This window comes from Anomaloglossus baeobatrachus, unplaced genomic scaffold (genome assembly GCF_048569485.1).
Source record: "Anomaloglossus baeobatrachus isolate aAnoBae1 unplaced genomic scaffold, aAnoBae1.hap1 Scaffold_739, whole genome shotgun sequence".
Classification (NCBI taxonomy): Eukaryota; Metazoa; Chordata; class Amphibia; order Anura; family Aromobatidae; genus Anomaloglossus; species Anomaloglossus baeobatrachus.
The window spans coordinates 13,657-33,449 of record NW_027445117.1 but is presented as its reverse complement, the minus strand read 5'-3'; the positions used below and the strand labels follow the sequence as shown (position 1 = coordinate 33,449).

Below are 19,793 nucleotides of genomic sequence, written 5' to 3'. Positions count from 1 at the left end.
CTTCATATGCACCTCAATTTGGCCCATTCACTTTTCACACTTCCTCCTTTTGTTTTTTATCTTTCACACTTTTGACTTTCTTTATTCATCCAAATAGCAAACTCATCACCACTCAACCTGACCAACTCGGCTATGTCCCCGTGCTGCAGTTCTCTGTCTTATCTAGATCATTTGCAATTGAATGGAATAGATCCCTTTTGGACAAAGTGGATTCACCTGCTGCTGCAGTGACCACAGGTGTGATAAGATCTAGAATTGGCATCTGGTGCGATCTCTCCGCTTCCACTCCAAAGAAAGTTACCTGTTTATTCCTATCATGCATTGGTTTTTGGGGTTTTCTTTGAGTAATGATGATCTCTTTAGTAGTCTGTTGGCGCCCTCTCCTGGAGGAATAGTTTGCTTGCTCTTGGACATTCTAAAAGAGAGGTCATGATAGACATTGAGCTTCTGAGCTCAATTGGGGACAGTCATGGGTGATGAATGTTTGCAACCTACTGCGAAGCCTCATACCGCAATATAAGGAACGTCAAATACTAAGAAAGGGCGGCCTATGAAAGAATTACTACTTTCAATAAGTACACTTAAACGGCTAATTGGGAATAGAAAAACTGTAAAAAGCCCTCTGAGAAAGCCCCCCTCTAACCTTTGATAGTAAGCTTTTCTGTAGTCTGCCTGTTGATGTATTTTCCGTTTGAACTGTGCACAATATGAAGAGACGGAACACTGGCGGCTTGTCACAATGCCCCCCGATGACATCACAATAGCGCTGCTGCCTAGAAAACAAGCTGCGCAGAAGAAGTTGTTCTTTGGGTGGGAGGGTGGGCTAGTGGAAGGAGGGGGCAATCTCTTTTTTTCCCGGGTGGTAGGGGGATGACAGGAGAAGGGAAGCGGGTGGTGAGAAAGGTACAGAGGGCAGGGTTTGGGGGCTGGGAAGGAAAGGGAAAAGATTAGGGTTTGGGGATGATGAAAGGGCTTTCTACGGGTAAGGATGGCAAAGGGTGGCAGTGACGGAAAGTCAGGCAACCTGTCCTGTCCGTCTTTTTGTATCGTGAATTGGAAAGACTGCAAGGGGGAGGGGAGTTGCTTGCGCCCTAAAGGAGGAGTTATTCAGATTCATTGCAGTGGGCGGCGGCTGCAAAACGCACCATTCTTCTTGTTTTTGCTCTGCAAAGCAGCCTTTTCAAGGGTTGGCTTGGGTGACAAAATGTCTTGTGTAGGCGTGGGTTTGTCTCCCTCTCGCTCTCTCTCCCTAAGATGTGTCCGGCATAGGCCAGGGTGCCACTCGAGGCCCAAACCAATTCTGGTTATCGCTTCTCGGCCTTTTGGCTAAGATCAAGTGTAGTATCTGTTCTTATCAGTTTAATATCTGATACGTCCCCTATCTGGGGACCATATATTAAATGGATTTTTAGAACAGGGAGATGGAAAAAGAGCTTGCTCTGTCCACTCCACGCATTGACCTGGTATTGCAGTACCTCCAGGAACGGTGCACCCCTTCTTAACCCAGTTTCCAAAAGCAGAACTCAATTCACCTGATTCATATTAGCCCGATTTAATGAATTGGAAGAAAGCATACGTCTTCATATGCACCTCAATTTGGCCCATTCACTTTTCACACTTCCTCCTTTTGTTTTTTATCTTTCACACTTTTGACTTTCTTTATTCATCCAAATAGCAAACTCATCACCACTCAACCTGACCAACTCGGCTATGTCCCCGTGCTGCAGTTCTCTGTCTTATCTAGATCATTTGCAATTGAATGGAATAGATCCCTTTTGGACAAAGTGGATTCACCTGCTGCTGCAGTGACCACAGGTGTGATAAGATCTAGAATTGGCATCTGGTGCGATCTCTCCGCTTCCACTCCAAAGAAAGTTACCTGTTTATTCCTATCATGCATTGGTTTTTGGGGTTTTCTTTGAGTAATGATGATCTCTTTAGTAGTCTGTTGGCGCCCTCTCCTGGAGGAATAGTTTGCTTGCTCTTGGACATTCTAAAAGAGAGGTCATGATAGACATTGAGCTTCTGAGCTCAATTGGGGACAGTCATGGGTGATGAATGTTTGCAACCTACTGCGAAGCCTCATACCGCAATATAAGGAACGTCAAATACTAAGAAAGGGCGGCCTATGAAAGAATTACTACTTTCAATAAGTACACTTAAACGGCTAATTGGGAATAGAAAAACTGTAAAAAGCCCTCTGAGAAAGCCCCCCTCTAACCTTTGATAGTAAGCTTTTCTGTAGTCTGCCTGTTGATGTATTTTCCGTTTGAACTGTGCACAACATGAAGAGACGGAACACTGGCGGCTTGTCACAATGCCCCCCGATGACATCACAATAGCGCTGCTGCCTAGAAAACAAGCTGCGCAGAAGAAGTTGTTCTTTGGGTGGGAGGGTGGGCTAGTGGAAGGAGGGGGCAATCTCTTTTTTTCCCGGGTGGTAGGGGGATGACAGGAGAAGGGAAGCGGGTGGTGAGAAAGGTACAGAGGGCAGGGTTTGGGGGCTGGGAAGGAAAGGGAAAAGATTAGGGTTTGGGGATGATGAAAGGGCTTTCTACGGGTAAGGATGGCAAAGGGTGGCAGTGACGGAAAGTCAGGCAACCTGTCCTGTCCGTCTTTTTGTATCGTGAATTGGAAAGACTGCAAGGGGGAGGGGAGTTGCTTGCGCCCTAAAGGAGGAGTTATTCAGATTCATTGCAGTGGGCGGCGGCTGCAAAACGCACCATTCTTCTTGTTTTTGCTCTGCAAAGCAGCCTTTTCAAGGGTTGGCTTGGGTGACAAAATGTCTTGTGTAGGCGTGGGTTTGTCTCCCTCTCGCTCTCTCTCCCTAAGATGTGTCCGGCATAGGCCAGGGTGCCACTCGAGGCCCAAACCAATTCTGGTTATCGCTTCTCGGCCTTTTGGCTAAGATCAAGTGTAGTATCTGTTCTTATCAGTTTAATATCTGATACGTCCCCTATCTGGGGACCATATATTAAATGGATTTTTAGAACAGGGAGATGGAAAAAGAGCTTGCTCTGTCCACTCCACGCATTGACCTGGTATTGCAGTACCTCCAGGAACGGTGCACCCCTTCTTAACCCAGTTTCCAAAAGCAGAACTCAATTCACCTGATTCATATTAGCCCGATTTAATGAATTGGAAGAAAGCATACGTCTTCATATGCACCTCAATTTGGCCCATTCACTTTTCACACTTCCTCCTTTTGTTTTTTATCTTTCACACTTTTGACTTTCTTTATTCATCCAAATAGCAAACTCATCACCACTCAACCTGACCAACTCGGCTATGTCCCCGTGCTGCAGTTCTCTGTCTTATCTAGATCATTTGCAATTGAATGGAATAGATCCCTTTTGGACAAAGTGGATTCACCTGCTGCTGCAGTGACCACAGGTGTGATAAGATCTAGAATTGGCATCTGGTGCGATCTCTCCGCTTCCACTCCAAAGAAAGTTACCTGTTTATTCCTATCATGCATTGGTTTTTGGGGTTTTCTTTGAGTAATGATGATCTCTTTAGTAGTCTGTTGGCGCCCTCTCCTGGAGGAATAGTTTGCTTGCTCTTGGACATTCTAAAAGAGAGGTCATGATAGACATTGAGCTTCTGAGCTCAATTGGGGACAGTCATGGGTGATGAATGTTTGCAACCTACTGCGAAGCCTCATACCGCAATATAAGGAACGTCAAATACTAAGAAAGGGCGGCCTATGAAAGAATTACTACTTTCAATAAGTACACTTAAACGGCTAATTGGGAATAGAAAAACTGTAAAAAGCCCTCTGAGAAAGCCCCCCTCTAACCTTTGATAGTAAGCTTTTCTGTAGTCTGCCTGTTGATGTATTTTCCGTTTGAACTGTGCACAACATGAAGAGACGGAACACTGGCGGCTTGTCACAATGCCCCCCGATGACATCACAATAGCGCTGCTGCCTAGAAAACAAGCTGCGCAGAAGAAGTTGTTCTTTGGGTGGGAGGGTGGGCTAGTGGAAGGAGGGGGCAATCTCTTTTTTTCCCGGGTGGTAGGGGGATGACAGGAGAAGGGAAGCGGGTGGTGAGAAAGGTACAGAGGGCAGGGTTTGGGGGCTGGGAAGGAAAGGGAAAAGATTAGGGTTTGGGGATGATGAAAGGGCTTTCTACGGGTAAGGATGGCAAAGGGTGGCAGTGACGGAAAGTCAGGCAACCTGTCCTGTCCGTCTTTTTGTATCGTGAATTGGAAAGACTGCAAGGGGGAGGGGAGTTGCTTGCGCCCTAAAGGAGGAGTTATTCAGATTCATTGCAGTGGGCGGCGGCTGCAAAACGCACCATTCTTCTTGTTTTTGCTCTGCAAAGCAGCCTTTTCAAGGGTTGGCTTGGGTGACAAAATGTCTTGTGTAGGCGTGGGTTTGTCTCCCTCTCGCTCTCTCTCCCTAAGATGTGTCCGGCATAGGCCAGGGTGCCACTCGAGGCCCAAACCAATTCTGGTTATCGCTTCTCGGCCTTTTGGCTAAGATCAAGTGTAGTATCTGTTCTTATCAGTTTAATATCTGATACGTCCCCTATCTGGGGACCATATATTAAATGGATTTTTAGAACAGGGAGATGGAAAAAGAGCTTGCTCTGTCCACTCCACGCATTGACCTGGTATTGCAGTACCTCCAGGAACGGTGCACCCCTTCTTAACCCAGTTTCCAAAAGCAGAACTCAATTCACCTGATTCATATTAGCCCGATTTAATGAATTGGAAGAAAGCATACGTCTTCATATGCACCTCAATTTGGCCCATTCACTTTTCACACTTCCTCCTTTTGTTTTTTATCTTTCACACTTTTGACTTTCTTTATTCATCCAAATAGCAAACTCATCACCACTCAACCTGACCAACTCGGCTATGTCCCCGTGCTGCAGTTCTCTGTCTTATCTAGATCATTTGCAATTGAATGGAATAGATCCCTTTTGGACAAAGTGGATTCACCTGCTGCTGCAGTGACCACAGGTGTGATAAGATCTAGAATTGGCATCTGGTGCGATCTCTCCGCTTCCACTCCAAAGAAAGTTACCTGTTTATTCCTATCATGCATTGGTTTTTGGGGTTTTCTTTGAGTAATGATGATCTCTTTAGTAGTCTGTTGGCGCCCTCTCCTGGAGGAATAGTTTGCTTGCTCTTGGACATTCTAAAAGAGAGGTCATGATAGACATTGAGCTTCTGAGCTCAATTGGGGACAGTCATGGGTGATGAATGTTTGCAACCTACTGCGAAGCCTCATACCGCAATATAAGGAACGTCAAATACTAAGAAAGGGCGGCCTATGAAAGAATTACTACTTTCAATAAGTACACTTAAACGGCTAATTGGGAATAGAAAAACTGTAAAAAGCCCTCTGAGAAAGCCCCCCTCTAACCTTTGATAGTAAGCTTTTCTGTAGTCTGCCTGTTGATGTATTTTCCGTTTGAACTGTGCACAACATGAAGAGACGGAACACTGGCGGCTTGTCACAATGCCCCCCGATGACATCACAATAGCGCTGCTGCCTAGAAAACAAGCTGCGCAGAAGAAGTTGTTCTTTGGGTGGGAGGGTGGGCTAGTGGAAGGAGGGGGCAATCTCTTTTTTTCCCGGGTGGTAGGGGGATGACAGGAGAAGGGAAGCGGGTGGTGAGAAAGGTACAGAGGGCAGGGTTTGGGGGCTGGGAAGGAAAGGGAAAAGATTAGGGTTTGGGGATGATGAAAGGGCTTTCTACGGGTAAGGATGGCAAAGGGTGGCAGTGACGGAAAGTCAGGCAACCTGTCCTGTCCGTCTTTTTGTATCGTGAATTGGAAAGACTGCAAGGGGGAGGGGAGTTGCTTGCGCCCTAAAGGAGGAGTTATTCAGATTCATTGCAGTGGGCGGCGGCTGCAAAACGCACCATTCTTCTTGTTTTTGCTCTGCAAAGCAGCCTTTTCAAGGGTTGGCTTGGGTGACAAAATGTCTTGTGTAGGCGTGGGTTTGTCTCCCTCTCGCTCTCTCTCCCTAAGATGTGTCCGGCATAGGCCAGGGTGCCACTCGAGGCCCAAACCAATTCTGGTTATCGCTTCTCGGCCTTTTGGCTAAGATCAAGTGTAGTATCTGTTCTTATCAGTTTAATATCTGATACGTCCCCTATCTGGGGACCATATATTAAATGGATTTTTAGAACAGGGAGATGGAAAAAGAGCTTGCTCTGTCCACTCCACGCATTGACCTGGTATTGCAGTACCTCCAGGAACGGTGCACCCCTTCTTAACCCAGTTTCCAAAAGCAGAACTCAATTCACCTGATTCATATTAGCCCGATTTAATGAATTGGAAGAAAGCATACGTCTTCATATGCACCTCAATTTGGCCCATTCACTTTTCACACTTCCTCCTTTTGTTTTTTATCTTTCACACTTTTGACTTTCTTTATTCATCCAAATAGCAAACTCATCACCACTCAACCTGACCAACTCGGCTATGTCCCCGTGCTGCAGTTCTCTGTCTTATCTAGATCATTTGCAATTGAATGGAATAGATCCCTTTTGGACAAAGTGGATTCACCTGCTGCTGCAGTGACCACAGGTGTGATAAGATCTAGAATTGGCATCTGGTGCGATCTCTCCGCTTCCACTCCAAAGAAAGTTACCTGTTTATTCCTATCATGCATTGGTTTTTGGGGTTTTCTTTGAGTAATGATGATCTCTTTAGTAGTCTGTTGGCGCCCTCTCCTGGAGGAATAGTTTGCTTGCTCTTGGACATTCTAAAAGAGAGGTCATGATAGACATTGAGCTTCTGAGCTCAATTGGGGACAGTCATGGGTGATGAATGTTTGCAACCTGCTGCAAAGCCTCATACCGCAATATAAGGAACGTCAAATACTAAGAAAGGGCGGCCTATGAAAGAATTACTACTTTCAATAAGTACACTTAAACGGCTAATTGGGAATAGAAAAACTGTAAAAAGCCCTCTGAGAAAGCCCCCCTCTAACCTTTGATAGTAAGCTTTTCTGTAGTCTGCCTGTTGATGTATTTTCCGTTTGAACTGTGCACAACATGAAGAGACGGAACACTGGCGGCTTGTCACAATGCCCCCCGATGACATCACAATAGCGCTGCTGCCTAGAAAACAAGCTGCGCAGAAGAAGTTGTTCTTTGGGTGGGAGGGTGGGCTAGTGGAAGGAGGGGGCAATCTCTTTTTTTCCCGGGTGGTAGGGGGATGACAGGAGAAGGGAAGCGGGTGGTGAGAAAGGTACAGAGGGCAGGGTTTGGGGGCTGGGAAGGAAAGGGAAAAGATTAGGGTTTGGGGATGATGAAAGGGCTTTCTACGGGTAAGGATGGCAAAGGGTGGCAGTGACGGAAAGTCAGGCAACCTGTCCTGTCCGTCTTTTTGTATCGTGAATTGGAAAGACTGCAAGGGGGAGGGGAGTTGCTTGCGCCCTAAAGGAGGAGTTATTCAGATTCATTGCAGTGGGCGGCGGCTGCAAAACGCACCATTCTTCTTGTTTTTGCTCTGCAAAGCAGCCTTTTCAAGGGTTGGCTTGGGTGACAAAATGTCTTGTGTAGGCGTGGGTTTGTCTCCCTCTCGCTCTCTCTCCCTAAGATGTGTCCGGCATAGGCCAGGGTGCCACTCGAGGCCCAAACCAATTCTGGTTATCGCTTCTCGGCCTTTTGGCTAAGATCAAGTGTAGTATCTGTTCTTATCAGTTTAATATCTGATACGTCCCCTATCTGGGGACCATATATTAAATGGATTTTTAGAACAGGGAGATGGAAAAAGAGCTTGCTCTGTCCACTCCACGCATTGACCTGGTATTGCAGTACCTCCAGGAACGGTGCACCCCTTCTTAACCCAGTTTCCAAAAGCAGAACTCAATTCACCTGATTCATATTAGCCCGATTTAATGAATTGGAAGAAAGCATACGTCTTCATATGCACCTCAATTTGGCCCATTCACTTTTCACACTTCCTCCTTTTGTTTTTTATCTTTCACACTTTTGACTTTCTTTATTCATCCAAATAGCAAACTCATCACCACTCAACCTGACCAACTCGGCTATGTCCCCATGCTGCAGTTCTCTGTCTTATCTAGATCATTTGCAATTGAATGGAATAGATCCCTTTTGGACAAAGTGGATTCACCTGCTGCTGCAGTGACCACAGGTGTGATAAGATCTAGAATTGGCATCTGGTGCGATCTCTCCGCTTCCACTCCAAAGAAAGTTACCTGTTTATTCCTATCATGCATTGGTTTTTGGGGTTTTCTTTGAGTAATGATGATCTCTTTAGTAGTCTGTTGGCGCCCTCTCCTGGAGGAATAGTTTGCTTGCTCTTGGACATTCTAAAAGAGAGGTCATGATAGACATTGAGCTTCTGAGCTCAATTGGGGACAGTCATGGGTGATGAATGTTTGCAACCTACTGCGAAGCCTCATACCGCAATATAAGGAACGTCAAATACTAAGAAAGGGCGGCCTATGAAAGAATTACTACTTTCAATAAGTACACTTAAACGGCTAATTGGGAATAGAAAAACTGTAAAAAGCCCTCTGAGAAAGCCCCCCTCTAACCTTTGATAGTAAGCTTTTCTGTAGTCTGCCTGTTGATGTATTTTCCGTTTGAACTGTGCACAACATGAAGAGACGGAACACTGGCGGCTTGTCACAATGCCCCCCGATGACATCACAATAGCGCTGCTGCCTAGAAAACAAGCTGCGCAGAAGAAGTTGTTCTTTGGGTGGGAGGGTGGGCTAGTGGAAGGAGGGGGCAATCTCTTTTTTTCCCGGGTGGTAGGGGGATGACAGGAGAAGGGAAGCGGGTGGTGAGAAAGGTACAGAGGGCAGGGTTTGGGGGCTGGGAAGGAAAGGGAAAAGATTAGGGTTTGGGGATGATGAAAGGGCTTTCTACGGGTAAGGATGGCAAAGGGTGGCAGTGACGGAAAGTCAGGCAACCTGTCCTGTCCGTCTTTTTGTATCGTGAATTGGAAAGACTGCAAGGGGGAGGGGAGTTGCTTGCGCCCTAAAGGAGGAGTTATTCAGATTCATTGCAGTGGGCGGCGGCTGCAAAACGCACCATTCTTCTTGTTTTTGCTCTGCAAAGCAGCCTTTTCAAGGGTTGGCTTGGGTGACAAAATGTCTTGTGTAGGCGTGGGTTTGTCTCCCTCTCGCTCTCTCTCCCTAAGATGTGTCCGGCATAGGCCAGGGTGCCACTCGAGGCCCAAACCAATTCTGGTTATCGCTTCTCGGCCTTTTGGCTAAGATCAAGTGTAGTATCTGTTCTTATCAGTTTAATATCTGATACGTCCCCTATCTGGGGACCATATATTAAATGGATTTTTAGAACAGGGAGATGGAAAAAGAGCTTGCTCTGTCCACTCCACGCATTGACCTGGTATTGCAGTACCTCCAGGAACGGTGCACCCCTTCTTAACCCAGTTTCCAAAAGCAGAACTCAATTCACCTGATTCATATTAGCCCGATTTAATGAATTGGAAGAAAGCATACGTCTTCATATGCACCTCAATTTGGCCCATTCACTTTTCACACTTCCTCCTTTTGTTTTTTATCTTTCACACTTTTGACTTTCTTTATTCATCCAAATAGCAAACTCATCACCACTCAACCTGACCAACTCGGCTATGTCCCCGTGCTGCAGTTCTCTGTCTTATCTAGATCATTTGCAATTGAATGGAATAGATCCCTTTTGGACAAAGTGGATTCACCTGCTGCTGCAGTGACCACAGGTGTGATAAGATCTAGAATTGGCATCTGGTGCGATCTCTCCGCTTCCACTCCAAAGAAAGTTACCTGTTTATTCCTATCATGCATTGGTTTTTGGGGTTTTCTTTGAGTAATGATGATCTCTTTAGTAGTCTGTTGGCGCCCTCTCCTGGAGGAATAGTTTGCTTGCTCTTGGACATTCTAAAAGAGAGGTCATGATAGACATTGAGCTTCTGAGCTCAATTGGGGACAGTCATGGGTGATGAATGTTTGCAACCTACTGCGAAGCCTCATACCGCAATATAAGGAACGTCAAATACTAAGAAAGGGCGGCCTATGAAAGAATTACTACTTTCAATAAGTACACTTAAACGGCTAATTGGGAATAGAAAAACTGTAAAAAGCCCTCTGAGAAAGCCCCCCTCTAACCTTTGATAGTAAGCTTTTCTGTAGTCTGCCTGTTGATGTATTTTCCGTTTGAACTGTGCACAACATGAAGAGACGGAACACTGGCGGCTTGTCACAATGCCCCCCGATGACATCACAATAGCGCTGCTGCCTAGAAAACAAGCTGCGCAGAAGAAGTTGTTCTTTGGGTGGGAGGGTGGGCTAGTGGAAGGAGGGGGCAATCTCTTTTTTTCCCGGGTGGTAGGGGGATGACAGGAGAAGGGAAGCGGGTGGTGAGAAAGGTACAGAGGGCAGGGTTTGGGGGCTGGGAAGGAAAGGGAAAAGATTAGGGTTTGGGGATGATGAAAGGGCTTTCTACGGGTAAGGATGGCAAAGGGTGGCAGTGACGGAAAGTCAGGCAACCTGTCCTGTCCGTCTTTTTGTATCGTGAATTGGAAAGACTGCAAGGGGGAGGGGAGTTGCTTGCGCCCTAAAGGAGGAGTTATTCAGATTCATTGCAGTGGGCGGCGGCTGCAAAACGCACCATTCTTCTTGTTTTTGCTCTGCAAAGCAGCCTTTTCAAGGGTTGGCTTGGGTGACAAAATGTCTTGTGTAGGCGTGGGTTTGTCTCCCTCTCGCTCTCTCTCCCTAAGATGTGTCCGGCATAGGCCAGGGTGCCACTCGAGGCCCAAACCAATTCTGGTTATCGCTTCTCGGCCTTTTGGCTAAGATCAAGTGTAGTATCTGTTCTTATCAGTTTAATATCTGATACGTCCCCTATCTGGGGACCATATAGTAAATGGATTTTTAGAACAGGGAGATGGAAAAAGAGCTTGCTCTGTCCACTCCACGCATTGACCTGGTATTGCAGTACCTCCAGGAACGGTGCACCCCTTCTTAACCCAGTTTCCAAAAGCAGAACTCAATTCACCTGATTCATATTAGCCCGATTTAATGAATTGGAAGAAAGCATACGTCTTCATATGCACCTCAATTTGGCCCATTCACTTTTCACACTTCCTCCTTTTGTTTTTTATCTTTCACACTTTTGACTTTCTTTATTCATCCAAATAGCAAACTCATCACCACTCAACCTGACCAACTCGGCTATGTCCCCGTGCTGCAGTTCTCTGTCTTATCTAGATCATTTGCAATTGAATGGAATAGATCCCTTTTGGACAAAGTGGATTCACCTGCTGCTGCAGTGACCACAGGTGTGATAAGATCTAGAATTGGCATCTGGTGCGATCTCTCCGCTTCCACTCCAAAGAAAGTTACCTGTTTATTCCTATCATGCATTGGTTTTTGGGGTTTTCTTTGAGTAATGATGATCTCTTTAGTAGTCTGTTGGCGCCCTCTCCTGGAGGAATAGTTTGCTTGCTCTTGGACATTCTAAAAGAGAGGTCATGATAGACATTGAGCTTCTGAGCTCAATTGGGGACAGTCATGGGTGATGAATGTTTGCAACCTACTGCGAAGCCTCATACCGCAATATAAGGAACGTCAAATACTAAGAAAGGGCGGCCTATGAAAGAATTACTACTTTCAATAAGTACACTTAAACGGCTAATTGGGAATAGAAAAACTGTAAAAAGCCCTCTGAGAAAGCCCCCCTCTAACCTTTGATAGTAAGCTTTTCTGTAGTCTGCCTGTTGATGTATTTTCCGTTTGAACTGTGCACAACATGAAGAGACGGAACACTGGCGGCTTGTCACAATGCCCCCCGATGACATCACAATAGCGCTGCTGCCTAGAAAACAAGCTGCGCAGAAGAAGTTGTTCTTTGGGTGGGAGGGTGGGCTAGTGGAAGGAGGGGGCAATCTCTTTTTTTCCCGGGTGGTAGGGGGATGACAGGAGAAGGGAAGCGGGTGGTGAGAAAGGTACAGAGGGCAGGGTTTGGGGGCTGGGAAGGAAAGGGAAAAGATTAGGGTTTGGGGATGATGAAAGGGCTTTCTACGGGTAAGGATGGCAAAGGGTGGCAGTGACGGAAAGTCAGGCAACCTGTCCTGTCCGTCTTTTTGTATCGTGAATTGGAAAGACTGCAAGGGGGAGGGGAGTTGCTTGCGCCCTAAAGGAGGAGTTATTCAGATTCATTGCAGTGGGCGGCGGCTGCAAAACGCACCATTCTTCTTGTTTTTGCTCTGCAAAGCAGCCTTTTCAAGGGTTGGCTTGGGTGACAAAATGTCTTGTGTAGGCGTGGGTTTGTCTCCCTCTCGCTCTCTCTCCCTAAGATGTGTCCGGCATAGGCCAGGGTGCCACTCGAGGCCCAAACCAATTCTGGTTATCGCTTCTCGGCCTTTTGGCTAAGATCAAGTGTAGTATCTGTTCTTATCAGTTTAATATCTGATACGTCCCCTATCTGGGGACCATATATTAAATGGATTTTTAGAACAGGGAGATGGAAAAAGAGCTTGCTCTGTCCACTCCACGCATTGACCTGGTATTGCAGTACCTCCAGGAACGGTGCACCCCTTCTTAACCCAGTTTCCAAAAGCAGAACTCAATTCACCTGATTCATATTAGCCCGATTTAATGAATTGGAAGAAAGCATATGTCTTCATATGCACCTCAATTTGGCCCATTCACTTTTCACACTTCCTCCTTTTGTTTTTTATCTTTCACACTTTTGACTTTCTTTATTCATCCAAATAGCAAACTCATCACCACTCAACCTGACCAACTCGGCTATGTCCCCGTGCTGCAGTTCTCTGTCTTATCTAGATCATTTGCAATTGAATGGAATAGATCCCTTTTGGACAAAGTGGATTCACCTGCTGCTGCAGTGACCACAGGTGTGATAAGATCTAGAATTGGCATCTGGTGCGATCTCTCCGCTTCCACTCCAAAGAAAGTTACCTGTTTATTCCTATCATGCATTGGTTTTTGGGGTTTTCTTTGAGTAATGATGATCTCTTTAGTAGTCTGTTGGCGCCCTCTCCTGGAGGAATAGTTTGCTTGCTCTTGGACATTCTAAAAGAGAGGTCATGATAGACATTGAGCTTCTGAGCTCAATTGGGGACAGTCATGGGTGATGAATGTTTGCAACCTACTGCGAAGCCTCATACCGCAATATAAGGAACGTCAAATTCTAAGAAAGGGCGGCCTATGAAAGAATTACTACTTTCAATAAGTACACTTAAACGGCTAATTGGGAATAGAAAAACTGTAAAAAGCCCTCTGAGAAAGCCCCCCTCTAACCTTTGATAGTAAGCTTTTCTGTAGTCTGCCTGTTGATGTATTTTCCGTTTGAACTGTGCACAACATGAAGAGACGGAACACTGGCGGCTTGTCACAATGCCCCCCGATGACATCACAATAGCGCTGCTGCCTAGAAAACAAGCTGCGCAGAAGAAGTTGTTCTTTGGGTGGGAGGGTGGGCTAGTGGAAGGAGGGGGCAATCTCTTTTTTTCCCGGGTGGTAGGGGGATGACAGGAGAAGGGAAGCGGGTGGTGAGAAAGGTACAGAGGGCAGGGTTTGGGGGCTGGGAAGGAAAGGGAAAAGATTAGGGTTTGGGGATGATGAAAGGGCTTTCTACGGGTAAGGATGGCAAAGGGTGGCAGTGACGGAAAGTCAGGCAACCTGTCCTGTCCGTCTTTTTGTATCGTGAATTGGAAAGACTGCAAGGGGGAGGGGAGTTGCTTGCGCCCTAAAGGAGGAGTTATTCAGATTCATTGCAGTGGGCGGCGGCTGCAAAACGCACCATTCTTCTTGTTTTTGCTCTGCAAAGCAGCCTTTTCAAGGGTTGGCTTGGGTGACAAAATGTCTTGTGTAGGCGTGGGTTTGTCTCCCTCTCGCTCTCTCTCCCTAAGATGTGTCCGGCATAGGCCAGGGTGCCACTCGAGGCCCAAACCAATTCTGGTTATCGCTTCTCGGCCTTTTGGCTAAGATCAAGTGTAGTATCTGTTCTTATCAGTTTAATATCTGATACGTCCCCTATCTGGGGACCATATATTAAATGGATTTTTAGAACAGGGAGATGGAAAAAGAGCTTGCTCTGTCCACTCCACGCATTGACCTGGTATTGCAGTACCTCCAGGAACGGTGCACCCCTTCTTAACCCAGTTTCCAAAAGCAGAACTCAATTCACCTGATTCATATTAGCCCGATTTAATGAATTGGAAGAAAGCATACGTCTTCATATGCACCTCAATTTGGCCCATTCACTTTTCACACTTCCTCCTTTTGTTTTTTATCTTTCACACTTTTGACTTTCTTTATTCATCCAAATAGCAAACTCATCACCACTCAACCTGACCAACTCGGCTATGTCCCCGTGCTGCAGTTCTCTGTCTTATCTAGATCATTTGCAATTGAATGGAATAGATCCCTTTTGGACAAAGTGGATTCACCTGCTGCTGCAGTGACCACAGGTGTGATAAGATCTAGAATTGGCATCTGGTGCGATCTCTCCGCTTCCACTCCAAAGAAAGTTACCTGTTTATTCCTATCATGCATTGGTTTTTGGGGTTTTCTTTGAGTAATGATGATCTCTTTAGTAGTCTGTTGGCGCCCTCTCCTGGAGGAATAGTTTGCTTGCTCTTGGACATTCTAAAAGAGAGGTCATGATAGACATTGAGCTTCTGAGCTCAATTGGGGACAGTCATGGGTGATGAATGTTTGCAACCTACTGCGAAGCCTCATACCGCAATATAAGGAACGTCAAATACTAAGAAAGGGCGGCCTATGAAAGAATTACTACTTTCAATAAGTACACTTAAACGGCTAATTGGGAATAGAAAATCTGTAAAAAGCCCTCTGAGAAAGCCCCCCTCTAACCTTTGATAGTAAGCTTTTCTGTAGTCTGCCTGTTGATGTATTTTCCGTTTGAACTGTGCACAACATGAAGAGACGGAACACTGGCGGCTTGTCACAATGCCCCCCGATGACATCACAATAGCGCTGCTGCCTAGAAAACAAGCTGCGCAGAAGAAGTTGTTCTTTGGGTGGGAGGGTGGGCTAGTGGAAGGAGGGGGCAATCTCTTTTTTTCCCGGGTGGTAGGGGGATGACAGGAGAAGGGAAGCGGGTGGTGAGAAAGGTACAGAGGGCAGGGTTTGGGGGCTGGGAAGGAAAGGGAAAAGATTAGGGTTTGGGGATGATGAAAGGGCTTTCTACGGGTAAGGATGGCAAAGGGTGGCAGTGACGGAAAGTCAGGCAACCTGTCCTGTCCGTCTTTTTGTATCGTGAATTGGAAAGACTGCAAGGGGGAGGGGAGTTGCTTGCGCCCTAAAGGAGGAGTTATTCAGATTCATTGCAGTGGGCGGCGGCTGCAAAACGCACCATTCTTCTTGTTTTTGCTCTGCAAAGCAGCCTTTTCAAGGGTTGGCTTGGGTGACAAAATGTCTTGTGTAGGCGTGGGTTTGTCTCCCTCTCGCTCTCTCTCCCTAAGATGTGTCCGGCATAGGCCAGGGTGCCACTCGAGGCCCAAACCAATTCTGGTTATCGCTTCTCGGCCTTTTGGCTAAGATCAAGTGTAGTATCTGTTCTTATCAGTTTAATATCTGATACGTCCCCTATCTGGGGACCATATATTAAATGGATTTTTAGAACAGGGAGATGGAAAAAGAGCTTGCTCTGTCCACTCCACGCATTGACCTGGTATTGCAGTACCTCCAGGAACGGTGCACCCCTTCTTAACCCAGTTTCCAAAAGCAGAACTCAATTCACCTGATTCATATTAGCCCGATTTAATGAATTGGAAGAAAGCATACGTCTTCATATGCACCTCAATTTGGCCCATTCACTTTTCACACTTCCTCCTTTTGTTTTTTATCTTTCACACTTTTGACTTTCTTTATTCATCCAAATAGCAAACTCATCACCACTCAACCTGACCAACTCGGCTATGTCCCCGTGCTGCAGTTCTCTGTCTTATCTAGATCATTTGCAATTGAATGGAATAGATCCCTTTTGGACAAAGTGGATTCACCTGCTGCTGCAGTGACCACAGGTGTGATAAGATCTAGAATTGGCATCTGGTGCGATCTCTCCGCTTCCACTCCAAAGAAAGTTACCTGTTTATTCCTATCATGCATTGGTTTTTGGGGTTTTCTTTGAGTAATGATGATCTCTTTAGTAGTCTGTTGGCGCCCTCTCCTGGAGGAATAGTTTGCTTGCTCTTGGACATTCTAAAAGAGAGGTCATGATAGACATTGAGCTTCTGAGCTCAATTGGGGACAGTCATGGGTGATGAATGTTTGCAACCTACTGCGAAGCCTCATACCGCAATATAAGGAACGTCAAATACTAAGAAAGGGCGGCCTATGAAAGAATTACTACTTTCAATAAGTACACTTAAACGGCTAATTGGGAATAGAAAAACTGTAAAAAGCCCTCTGAGAAAGCCCCCCTCTAACCTTTGATAGTAAGCTTTTCTGTAGTCTGCCTGTTGATGTATTTTCCGTTTGAACTGTGCACAACATGAAGAGACGGAACACTGGCGGCTTGTCACAATGCCCCCCGATGACATCACAATAGCGCTGCTGCCTAGAAAACAAGCTGCGCAGAAGAAGTTGTTCTTTGGGTGGGAGGGTGGGCTAGTGGAAGGAGGGGGCAATCTCTTTTTTTCCCGGGTGGTAGGGGGATGACAGGAGAAGGGAAGCGGGTGGTGAGAAAGGTACAGAGGGCAGGGTTTGGGGGCTGGGAAGGAAAGGGAAAAGATTAGGGTTTGGGGATGATGAAAGGGCTTTCTACGGGTAAGGATGGCAAAGGGTGGCAGTGACGGAAAGTCAGGCAACCTGTCCTGTCCGTCTTTTTGTATCGTGAATTGGAAAGACTGCAAGGGGGAGGGGAGTTGCTTGCGCCCTAAAGGAGGAGTTATTCAGATTCATTGCAGTGGGCGGCGGCTGCAAAACGCACCATTCTTCTTGTTTTTGCTCTGCAAAGCAGCCTTTTCAAGGGTTGGCTTGGGTGACAAAATGTCTTGTGTAGGCGTGGGTTTGTCTCCCTCTCGCTCTCTCTCCCTAAGATGTGTCCGGCATAGGCCAGGGTGCCACTCGAGGCCCAAACCAATTCTGGTTATCGCTTCTCGGCCTTTTGGCTAAGATCAAGTGTAGTATCTGTGAGGCTCGGCAGATGCAATGCACACTGGAAGGTTGCGCTTGCTAGTACTCTTGATGTATAGTATATTCATCTAGAGGAAAACATGGCCCTACCAGGATCGAGGCTATTAGACTGAGTAAGTGTGGGGGCTATGGTGCAATGTGCCCCAGGACTGACGACCCTGGAGTGAGTCTGAGCTTGCTGGCTTGGGACCCCGGCGAGCCTTGGGCTCTGTAGCACACCGTATCTTGCCCTTTCATACTTTCTGAGCATATTGCTCTATCCCGGCCTTCTGGCTAGGAAGGGAAATTTTTATAATCATGGTCGGAGGTCCGTTCAGCTTTGGGCTGAGAAACCAACACCCGGTTGGAGGTCCGGGTCAGCTTCGGCTGAGAAACCAACACCCGGTTGGAGGTCTGGGTCAGCTTCGGCTGAGAAACCAACACCCGGTTGGAGGTCCGGGTCAGCTTCGGCTGAGAAACCAACACCCGGTTGGAGGTCCGGTTAGCCTTGGGCTGAGAAACCAACACCGGTTGACGGTCCGGGCAGTTTCGGCTGCGAAACCAACAACTAGTAGCTCTCTATTCCACTTGGGTAAGATGCCTGGGTGGACGCTGGGAGCAACGACAAGGCTCAACCAGGCTTCGGCTTGGGGGAGCACCGAAGATCCCTGACCCTTGCTGTGGCCTTCTGGCTCGGAGGGACGGGGTTGATTTTTGGGGACCCTCTCCTCACGGAGGGGTCCACACGAATCCTAGCCTTTGCACTGTTTTTGGTGTGACTTCGGTCATGCATTTTTTGCGGTGCTTTGGAAAGCTTCATTAAATCAAAATCTGTTCTTATCAGTTTAATATCTGATACGTCCCCTATCTGGGGACCATATATTAAATGGATTTTTAGAACAGGGAGATGGAAAAAGAGCTTGCTCTGTCCACTCCACGCATTGACCTGGTATTGCAGTACCTCCAGGAACGGTGCACCCCTTCTTAACCCAGTTTCCAAAAGCAGAACTCAATTCACCTGATTCATATTAGCCCGATTTAATGAATTGGAAGAAAGCATACGTCTTCATATGCACCTCAATTTGGCCCATTCACTTTTCACACTTCCTCCTTTTGTTTTTTATCTTTCACACTTTTGACTTTCTTTATTCATCCAAATAGCAAACTCATCACCACTCAACCTGACCAACTCGGCTATGTCCCCGTGCTGCAGTTCTCTGTCTTATCTAGATCATTTGCAATTGAATGGAATAGATCCCTTTTGGACAAAGTGGATTCACCTGCTGCTGCAGTGACCACAGGTGTGATAAGATCTAGAATTGGCATCTGGTGCGATCTCTCCGCTTCCACTCCAAAGAAAGTTACCTGTTTATTCCTATCATGCATTGGTTTTTGGGGTTTTCTTTGAGTAATGATGATCTCTTTAGTAGTCTGTTGGCACCCTCTCCTGGAGGAATAGTTTGCTTGCTCTTGGACATTCTAAAAGAGAGGTCATGATAGACATTGAGCTTCTGAGCTCAATTGGGGACAGTCATGGGTGATGAATGTTTGCAACCTACTGCGAAGCCTCATACCGCAATATAAGGAACGTCAAATACTAAGAAAGGGCGGCCTATGAAAGAATTACTACTTTCAATAAGTACACTTAAACGGCTAATTGGGAATAGAAAAACTGTAAAAAGCCCTCTGAGAAAGCCCCCCTCTAACCTTTGATAGTAAGCTTTTCTGTAGTCTGCCTGTTGATGTATTTTCCGTTTGAACTGTGCACAACATGAAGAGACGGAACACTGGCGGCTTGTCACAATGCCCCCCGATGACATCACAATAGCGCTGCTGCCTAGAAAACAAGCTGCGCAGAAGAAGTTGTTCTTTGGGTGGGAGGGTGGGCTAGTGGAAGGAGGGGGCAATCTCTTTTTTTCCCGGGTGGTAGGGGGATGACAGGAGAAGGGAAGCGGGTGGTGAGAAAGGTACAGAGGGCAGGGTTTGGGGGCTGGGAAGGAAAGGGAAAAGATTAGGGTTTGGGGATGATGAAAGGGCTTTCTACGGGTAAGGATGGCAAAGGGTGGCAGTGACGGAAAGTCAGGCAACCTGTCCTGTCCGTCTTTTTGTATCGTGAATTGGAAAGACTGCAAGGGGGAGGGGAGTTGCTTGCGCCCTAAAGGAGGAGTTATTCAGATTCATTGCAGTGGGCGGCGGCTGCAAAACGCACCATTCTTCTTGTTTTTGCTCTGCAAAGCAGCCTTTTCAAGGGTTGGCTTGGGTGACAAAATGTCTTGTGTAGGCGTGGGTTTGTCTCCCTCTCGCTCTCTCTCCCTAAGATGTGTCCGGCATAGGCCAGGGTGCCACTCGAGGCCCAAACCAATTCTGGTTATCGCTTCTCGGCCTTTTGGCTAAGATCAAGTGTAGTATCTGTTCTTATCAGTTTAATATCTGATACGTCCCCTATCTGGGGACCATATATTAAATGGATTTTTAGAACAGGGAGATGGAAAAAGAGCTTGCTCTGTCCACTCCACGCATTGACCTGGTATTGCAGTACCTCCAGGAACGGTGCACCCCTTCTTAACCCAGTTTCCAAAAGCAGAACTCAATTCACCTGATTCATATTAGCCCGATTTAATGAATTGGAAGAAAGCATACGTCTTCATATGCACCTCAATTTGGCCCATTCACTTTTCACACT

General features: G+C 46.6%; 12 non-coding genes and 1 pseudogene across 12 annotated transcripts; all 13 read left to right on the top strand.

Annotated features, from left to right (window-relative positions):
* The first annotated feature begins 1,306 nt into the window (after positions 1 to 1,306).
* LOC142287618 (U2 spliceosomal RNA) lies at positions 1,307 to 1,497 on the top strand. Its single transcript, XR_012748566.1, has one exon. It is a non-coding gene; the product is annotated as a U2 spliceosomal RNA (small nuclear RNA).
* Positions 1,498 to 2,884: 1,387 nt separating this feature from the next.
* Positions 2,885 to 3,075, top strand: LOC142287617 (U2 spliceosomal RNA). The gene has a single exon (XR_012748565.1). It is a non-coding gene; the product is annotated as a U2 spliceosomal RNA (small nuclear RNA).
* A 1,387-nt stretch (positions 3,076 to 4,462) lies between these two features.
* Positions 4,463 to 4,653, top strand: LOC142287615 (U2 spliceosomal RNA). Its single transcript, XR_012748563.1, has one exon. It is a non-coding gene; the product is annotated as a U2 spliceosomal RNA (small nuclear RNA).
* Positions 4,654 to 6,040: 1,387 nt separating this feature from the next.
* Positions 6,041 to 6,231, top strand: LOC142287614 (U2 spliceosomal RNA). The gene has a single exon (XR_012748562.1). It is a non-coding gene; the product is annotated as a U2 spliceosomal RNA (small nuclear RNA).
* A 1,387-nt stretch (positions 6,232 to 7,618) lies between these two features.
* LOC142287613 (U2 spliceosomal RNA) lies at positions 7,619 to 7,809 on the top strand. Its single transcript, XR_012748561.1, has one exon. It is a non-coding gene; the product is annotated as a U2 spliceosomal RNA (small nuclear RNA).
* A 1,387-nt stretch (positions 7,810 to 9,196) lies between these two features.
* LOC142287612 (U2 spliceosomal RNA) lies at positions 9,197 to 9,387 on the top strand. Its single transcript, XR_012748560.1, has one exon. It is a non-coding gene; the product is annotated as a U2 spliceosomal RNA (small nuclear RNA).
* Positions 9,388 to 10,774: 1,387 nt separating this feature from the next.
* Positions 10,775 to 10,965, top strand: LOC142287594 (U2 spliceosomal RNA). The gene has a single exon (XR_012748549.1). It is a non-coding gene; the product is annotated as a U2 spliceosomal RNA (small nuclear RNA).
* A 1,387-nt stretch (positions 10,966 to 12,352) lies between these two features.
* LOC142287611 (U2 spliceosomal RNA) lies at positions 12,353 to 12,543 on the top strand. The gene has a single exon (XR_012748559.1). It is a non-coding gene; the product is annotated as a U2 spliceosomal RNA (small nuclear RNA).
* A 1,387-nt stretch (positions 12,544 to 13,930) lies between these two features.
* LOC142287610 (U2 spliceosomal RNA) lies at positions 13,931 to 14,121 on the top strand. Its single transcript, XR_012748558.1, has one exon. It is a non-coding gene; the product is annotated as a U2 spliceosomal RNA (small nuclear RNA).
* A 1,387-nt stretch (positions 14,122 to 15,508) lies between these two features.
* Positions 15,509 to 15,699, top strand: LOC142287609 (U2 spliceosomal RNA). Its single transcript, XR_012748557.1, has one exon. It is a non-coding gene; the product is annotated as a U2 spliceosomal RNA (small nuclear RNA).
* A 1,387-nt stretch (positions 15,700 to 17,086) lies between these two features.
* Positions 17,087 to 17,213, top strand: LOC142287607 (U2 spliceosomal RNA; annotated as a pseudogene).
* Positions 17,214 to 17,897: 684 nt separating this feature from the next.
* LOC142287601 (U2 spliceosomal RNA) lies at positions 17,898 to 18,093 on the top strand. Its single transcript, XR_012748555.1, has one exon. It is a non-coding gene; the product is annotated as a U2 spliceosomal RNA (small nuclear RNA).
* Positions 18,094 to 19,480: 1,387 nt separating this feature from the next.
* Positions 19,481 to 19,671, top strand: LOC142287608 (U2 spliceosomal RNA). The gene has a single exon (XR_012748556.1). It is a non-coding gene; the product is annotated as a U2 spliceosomal RNA (small nuclear RNA).
* The last annotated feature ends 122 nt before the right edge of the window (positions 19,672 to 19,793 follow it).